We start from the raw sequence: 8,145 nt of genomic DNA, 5'->3' as shown, positions 1-8,145 counted from the left end.
GGCCGCCGAAGCAGAGCGCACGCACTTAACCCCGACGCCACTGGGCCGGCCCCTAACTCATCATTTTTAATACTACCCCATAGTATTATGTGGGCAGCAACTCCTGTATTGATACATATTTAGGTGGTTTCCTTTATTCATTGCTACAGTGAATGCCCTGTACATATATCTTTACACATATATCCTTACACAACCATCCCAAAGTCTTGGCTATCCCAGAGTCTTCTGATTTCACATAACACTACACCATGGTAGTTAAACCGATGCTCTGACCGACTAGCTGGATGGACTGACTGACTGACTGAAATCTCATTTCTGCTGTGTTTAATTTAAAAACAATGACTATATTTGGAGCTCAGAATCTCCAGGCCCAGCCACACTTCATCTTTCCCAGTCTCAGTGGTTCCCTCTCTGCCTCTTAACTCTGTCCCTCAAACCACCCTTGTACTCCAGTCCAAGAAGTGCTCTAGCCCTCTGGTCCTAGTTCTACCACTTGCTTGCTAACTTACCTTGCTGGAGAAGGTAAGTAAGGGATTTATCTTCATTCGCTTCACATCTAGTTATCAAATCTCCACGTAGCTCACACAGGTTGAATTGAAAACGTGCCTGTGTTTCATCTTTCTAGCCACTGCGCACACCATCATAGTATTTTTCATACCTTAGACCTGCTCAAAGATTTGTGGCTGATGTCCAGATAGGATAAATTCCTGGGGTCCTCACACTCTGCAGATCCAGACCACCTCCCACCTTGGGAATGTGTTCCTGCCAGGCCAGTCTCCTCACCATTCCCTGTGCATGCCAGTGTGAGTCTTTTGATGCTTTTATGCAATTTTGTGTATTTTGTTCCTCCATTTTTGTTAGCATGGGGGTAGGTGTGGATACCTAATGTGCCATATTAGTGATTCCCACCACATCCCCAAATATGCTTATCACAAATCTTCTCATCTTGTTCCTCCCAAGTCATTGAACATCTGAGCCAAGTATTAGCCACTCTCATGCATTGATGAGGATCTAACCACAAGACATTTCTCCCTTTAGCAAAGGGACTTCCAGACAGTCTTATGAAAAATCTTCCCATTGGGAGGATTTCCCTTTCCCTTGTTCTTTATAACCATCCTTGAATGGGGCTGTAATGCTGTAACAGCCCACTTCCAGCTACTCAAAGCATATTCAAAACCATATGTAAATCAGGCTCAATTTTTTTCCTCTACAGTCAACTAGCCTTAGGGAACTCCTTGTAGACCACAGCATGAGACAAGGAAGAGTGGACGCTGCAGCTTTTATAAGAATACTAAGAATGTAGGGCCAGACCTGATGCCCTAGTGGTTAAGTTCAGCGTGCTCCGCTTCAGCAGCCCAGGTTCAGTTCCTGGGCGTGGACACACACCACTCATCTGTCAGCGGCCATGTTGTGGTGGCAGTTCACATTAAAAAAAAAATGGAGGCCGGCCCCGTGGCTTAGCGGTGCACTCCGCTGCTGGCGGCCTGGGTTCGGATCCCGGGCGCGCACCGACGCACCACTTCTCCGGCCATGCTGAGGCCGCGTCCCACGTACAGCAACTAGAAGGATGTGCAGCTGTGACATACAACTATCTACTGGGGCTTTGGGGGAAAAAATAAATAAGTAAATAAAATTTTTAAGAAAAAATGGGATGATGGGCAACAGCTGTTAGCTTAGGGCAGATCTTCCTCAGCAAAAAAAAAGAAAAGAAAGAAAGAAAAGAAAATTTGCATTTAAAAAGAATACTAGGAATGTAATTCATCTTGCTATGCAACTTACCTGTGCTTGTGGGGCCTGCTCAAGTCTGATGCTATATGTACCACTTCCCCTTGATGAAGGAGTGCTGCTGAGCATGGTGGAACATATAAAACTCAGGTCATGATAAATCGCTTTGTCGTTTGCTGTATTATGAGTGTGATGTTCAGAATTGACCAGGGCCCAGTATCAAAGCAGGAGCTGTTTCTGAAAAGGAGAATACAGAGTACAGCTTTTTTCTAAAACCCTGAAACTTATACAGTCAATCTCCTATGACTGCCACACACACACACTACAATATCCAATTAAGCATTTTGGGACAAATGGCAAATATGCTTGCCTACTGCCTGGATCAGAGTGACATTTCCATTTCAGATGGGAACATTTTTGCACTTGTACTATCTTATGGGATTTTGGTTCAGAGAAACTATCTTGCAGGATGAGAAGTTATTACTTTGTTGTTATCATTGTTGTTGAGGAAAATTCACCCCGAGCTAACATCTGTTGCCAGTCTTCCTCTATTTTGTATGTGGGTCGCCACCACAGCATGGCTGCTGACGAGTGGTGTAGGTCCATGCCCAGGAACCGCACCCAGGCCGTGGAAGAAGACTGTCCCAAACTTAACCACTAGGCAGTGGGGCCAGCCCCAAGAAGTCATTACTTTTTCTTTGGTGAAATTATCTGTTTTCACTAGGGGTCAATAACACCAGTGTAGTTACTTCTCAAAGAGCTTGTACTCCTTAGAGTTTGAGGAATTCCTCAAGTTGAAAAACTCATGGTCCACCAAATAATGGAGGAGTCTCATTGCCAATGCTATGACCAGCTGTAGGATTGATACATGTGACTTTGGGGGACGATAGAGAACAAAGGCAGGGCTTCTTTCACACTTAGCTGAACTGCCTCTAAGACCTCCTTTCAAATTTAGCTGCATTTTTGATGACTTGGTTCAGAGACTCTAGGAAATTCTCAGGTGTGGAATTGCTGTCTCCAATACTAAAGAAGCCGATAAGATGTGGGGCATCCTTCTTTATCATTGTGAGTGCTATAAAGTCAGTGATTTCCTGAGGAATTTGGGGTCCCCTAAACCAAGCCTCATCTTATGGGTTTGAGAAACCTGAACAGGGAATCTCTGGTGTTTGGACCCGTATTGGACTCCCAAGACCTAACTGTGGGCTGTGACATTTTCTCCCAAAAGACTCTTGCAGGGTAGAACTTCTGGTAATGGCAACATAAAGAGGTTGACCGGCAAGTTTTCCTCCAGAAAACAATTATGAAATATGGACAAAAATATATACATAGAACCACACATACGTGTTTATGAAAAAGGCTTCAATGTAACTCAACGGGAAACAGATAGTGTTTTCAAAAACGGGGCTGGAACAAATTGACAAAAAAGAGAATGAAGACTATACAAAAACTAACTTGAGAGGAATTATAGACCTAAATTTAAGAGCTAAACTTGTTAAACAACCTTCTAGAACAGTGCTATCCAATAGATTATAACTGAGCCACAATTGTGAGCCACATATTTAATATAAAATTTTCTATTTGCCACATTTTGAAAAGTAATGAGTAAAATTAATTTTAATTATATTTTTATTTAACCCAATACATCCAAAATATTATAATTTTAGCATGTAATCAATATAAAAGATTATTGATCAGATATTTTCTATTCTTTTATTATGCTTAACGTTTTTGGGGTCTTTTTTGGTGAGGAAGATTAGCCCTGAGCTAACATCTGTTGCCAATCCTCCTCTTTTTGCTGAGGAAGATTGGTCCTGGGCTAACATCCATGCCCATCCTCCTCTACTTTATATGTGGGATGCCTGCCACAGCATGGCTTGATAAGTGGTCCATAGGTCCACGCCTGGGGATCCAAACCCGCGAATCCTGGGCCACTGAAGCAAAGCACAAGAGCTTAGCCAGTACGCCACCAGGCCAGCCCCCATTAACCTTTTTGAAATTATCGTTTTGAGCCTCCAAGGGTTAGAAATTCTTTAATGTTATGTCCTACCATGGGAAGTCTTTCCTCCAGATCCAGAGATTCTAGGATTTGCTCAACACATCATAATTGCTTACACCTCAAACTCTGGATGAAGGAGAGAGTGAGCACAGAGATAGAGTTGGGGGTAGGAATCCACCTCAGCTTCCTCTCCCAACTTTCTTCCACACACTAGGCCCTTCACCCTCCCCAATCTCCAGGACTTCACAAGTCCCAGGCACAAGTCAGGAGCAGTCAGGAGATAGCAAACCCAGAAAGGAAGTCCTTTCTGCAGTCTACCCAGCCCCATTCCTGCTGCAGCCTCAGTGCTTTCCCAGTAGTGCCCCAGGTCCTTGCAGAGGGTGATTCTAGAATACTCTTCCTCCCTATAACCTCACAGCTCACTCCTTCTTCTCCTTCAGGACTTCGCTAGAAACTCACCTCTCAGGAAAGCCTCCTGAGGGTAATATTTAAAATTGCAGTCTGTTCCCTTCATCTTCCCTACTTTGTTCTTTTTCTCTGTCACACTTTACTTCCTGACACCCCAAAGATCAACTTCAGTTACTTTATTTACTGGCCTATCTTTCTTCTGAACGTAACTCCGTGAGGGCAGGGATCTTTCCTGTTTTGGTTTGATGTATCCCAAGTGCCTAGAAAACTGGCTGGTGCATAGCAAATGCTAAATAAATAATGACAAATCAAGAAACCAGAACTCCTTAAAGCTGAGTCTAGGGCAGGAGGGGTAGGCATTTTCCTAGCATGTGATTTTGAAGTCGTCTTAGGCTGAGGGGGAAGCAAGGCTACTCAGCTTTTCCCTCCGGAGCCGCGCAGAGAGCCCCGCAGCACCCTCTCCACTCCGGATGTACCACACCCAATGGCCCCCCGATGAAGCCGGACCACGGGCTGTCTCACTAGCCTTTTGGGCCAGGGCCAGGGGTTCTTAGATGACGGAGTAGCAGCCATAGCGCCAGAAGGCGCTGTTGCTCGGCTGCAACCCGCCCCGAAGGGGTCGGGAAAGCAGATCCGTGTCTGCTTAGGTCCACGAAGAGCAAGAAGAGACAGATCCTGGACTCTCCTGGCTGGAGAGGGGCTGCCTTCCAGGCTCCAAGAGGGTGGGTGGTCTGACACCGGTGGGGAGGATGGTCCATCCTTGGTGTCCAGGGGAATGGTGGTTGGACGCCTGGGTCCTGGAGGTCTGGGGAGTCGCAGAGGGACCTCCCTCCGGATCCGGCGGCAGGGAGGATGTTGGCCAAACGCCTCGCTCAGTCTCACTGCGGAGTTTCTTGTAACGGAATATGGTCTCCAGCTCCTTCGCCACGTCCTGCCCTTGGTCCTGCCATACTAGGCCTGGAGAATCACCTGGTTAATTCCTGGAGGCACCTTCATCCCTGGAAGCATCAGCCAAACAAGTGTCAGGGACTCAGGAGTCCAAGATCTCTTTCCAGGAGACTGAGGGATTGGGGGAGTCCACCATGGACCTAGGAACCAGCTATTATGGCCTGTAGACTTCGCTCTGCCCTGAGGGCAGAATCCACGTTCATTCAGTGAGCAGGAAACATCTATGGCAGTGTGGAATTTGGAAAACACTTCGCACCCCGACCCTGACACGGGATGGGGGCACCTCCATGCATGCAGAACTCGGTGCGCCTGCTTGGGGCCCAGGGAGACCCTGGGGAGGTCCTGGCTGAGCAGGCGAAAGGAGAGCTCTAGTCCTTTGTCCTCAGCCCTGTGGCCACACAGGGGCGCCGCGACGCTCCTCTTGGATTCTGGTTGAGCAGCCCGGGAGAGACCCGGGCTGAGTCAGGCAGAGGTGGCTCACCTGGAGGCTGGGCATCCATGTGGGGAAGAAGAAGCCTTCCAAGCAGCCCTGGACTCCGCAGGGCTCAGGCTCGGGGGTGGGGTAGGGTAGGGATCGAAGGAGAAGAGAGATCTGGAGCCCTGCTGTGTCTCTGAGGTGTCCATCTCTTCTTTCCACAACTCTCTGCAGCCCAGCAATGGCAATACCCAGATAAATGGAAAAGTGGATAGTATTTTCTCCTACTCTCTATGCTTTTTCTGAGTGCTATTTTTTAAATTAACTTTTTATTTTTGAATACTTTTAGGTGAACAGAAAAGGTGCAAAGATAGTACAGAGTTACCATACATCCCACACCCAGTTTCCCCTGTATCAACAACTTACATTACTGTAGTACATTTGTAACACCTAATGAAGCAATATTGACACATTATTATTAACTGAACTGCATACTTTATTTGGATTTCATCAGTTTTCCCCTAATGTCCTTTCTCTGTCCCAGGATTCTATCCAGGAGACCACATTACATTTAGTCCCCCTCATGTCCCCTTAGGCTCCATAGACTGTGACAGTTTCTCAGACTGTCCTCGTTTTTGATGACGTTGACATTTTTGAGGAGTACTGGTCAGGTAGACTATAGAATGTCCCTCAAATTGGGTTTGGTGTTGTTTTGATCATGGTTAGACAGGGATTATGGGTTTGGGGACAAGGGGAAGTGCCATTCTGAATACAACATATCAAAGTCATATTATCAACTTGATATATCATTGTTGATGTTGACTTTGATCACCTGGTGTACTAGTTTCCTGTAGCTGCTGAAACAAGTTACCACAAACTTGATGACTTAAAACAACAGAAAGTTACTCTCTCGCAGTCCTGGAGGCCTGAATTCTGAAACCAAGGTGTTGGCAGGGCCATCCTGTCTCTGGATGCTCTAGGAGCGAATCCATCCCTTGCCCCTTCTAGCTTCTGGCAGCTACATGGGATTCCTTGGCTTGTGACCACATTACTCCAATCTCTGCCTCCTTCATATCACCATCCCTTATGTCTGTCTCTCTCTTCGGTATCTATTATAAGGACATACGTCATTGGATATAGGGCCCACCTGAATAGTGTGAGATGATCTCCTCGTCTCAAGATCTTTAACTAAATTAAATCTGCAAAGACTTTTTTTTCCAAGTAATTTAACATTCACAGGTTCTGGGGATTGGGACATGGGCATTTCTTTGGGGAGGGTCACCATTCATCGCACTAGGTACCAGGCTAATGTTTCCCAGGTTTCCCCACTATAAAGTTGCTTTTTACTTCCCCCTGCATACTCTACTGAAGGAAGACACTATGGGCAGGAAGTTACACTCCACCTTCTGTGGCTCAGAGTACCTACATAAATTATTTTGAATTCTTCTGTATGGGAGACGTATCTACTCTTCCCATTCAGTCATTTATTTATATCAATATGGACTCATGGGTATTTATTTTATACTTTGGCCTATAATCTGATAAAATTTGTTGGTAAAATCATTCCAGTTTTGACCATTGGGAGTTCTTTCAGTTGTCTCTCGAGTCTCTTTGACATATCCGCATGGTTTTATTTTTTGAGCACTTTCTTATTTTCTGGCACTAAAGGATGATCCAGACATCTTGTATATTCCCTGATCTAGCCCTAGAGCCAGATGTTTCTCGAAGGAGCCTGGATTCCTCTTATTAGAGACTAGTGTTAGAAACCAAGTTCTGGGCACTGGGTTTGCTTGTTGCTATTTAAGTATCATTGCTTCAGACTTTCTCAGTGGGTAAAACTGGTAAATATATGTGGATATATTAATCCATGTATACACACACATATAAAATTATTACTATGTGTGTATATAATGCATGCATACACATGTATATATTAAAGTAAACATAATTTCAACTGATGTCTCCACACTAATCCAGTACCACGTGGTTTACTGCAGCTTTTCCACCCTTGTTTATCTGTAACCTCCCATATCAACAGTAAGAAACATGGCTCCCACAATCCACCAACCTTTTACTTCTTGTCAATCCCAGTATACATATACAGCTATTTCAGAACTGTTAACCTGTACCCCTGAGAAAAACAACTTTACAAACTAGAAAACAGGGCTTACGTACAGTTCCTTTTGTCTTTAGTCTTAGGGTTTCCATTTATTCCCAAAGTTACTAAGACATTACCTCTTTCCCCACCACCTTCAGTGAGGTTAGGTCAGACATTTGGAATAGAATTAGACGTTTTTGTCACAGTCTGCATTCCTCCTGGTTGATTTTCAAAATTTGCATTCATTAAGATCCACTCTTCATGCTGTATGTTCTATGGTTTTGATACATGGGTAGTTTGTGTATCCATCCTTATAGTACCATACAGGATAGTTTCACAATCCTAAAAATCCCTGTGCTTCACCTAGTCAACCCTCTCCCCTTCCCAAACCCCTGGCCATCACTGATCTTTTTCCATCTCTATAGTTTTGCTTGTCTGAGAACGTCACATAAATGGAATCATACAACACATAGCCTTCTCAGACTGGCTTCTTTAGCTTAGCAATATGCACTTAACATTCATCCATGTTGTCACATGGATTAATAGTTTATTCCT

This window comes from Diceros bicornis, chromosome 14, assembly GCF_020826845.1.
Source record: "Diceros bicornis minor isolate mBicDic1 chromosome 14, mDicBic1.mat.cur, whole genome shotgun sequence".
NCBI classification, from domain to species: domain Eukaryota; kingdom Metazoa; phylum Chordata; class Mammalia; order Perissodactyla; family Rhinocerotidae; genus Diceros; species Diceros bicornis.
The sequence above is the reverse complement of the archived record's forward strand: the minus strand, read 5'-3'. Positions refer to the sequence as shown.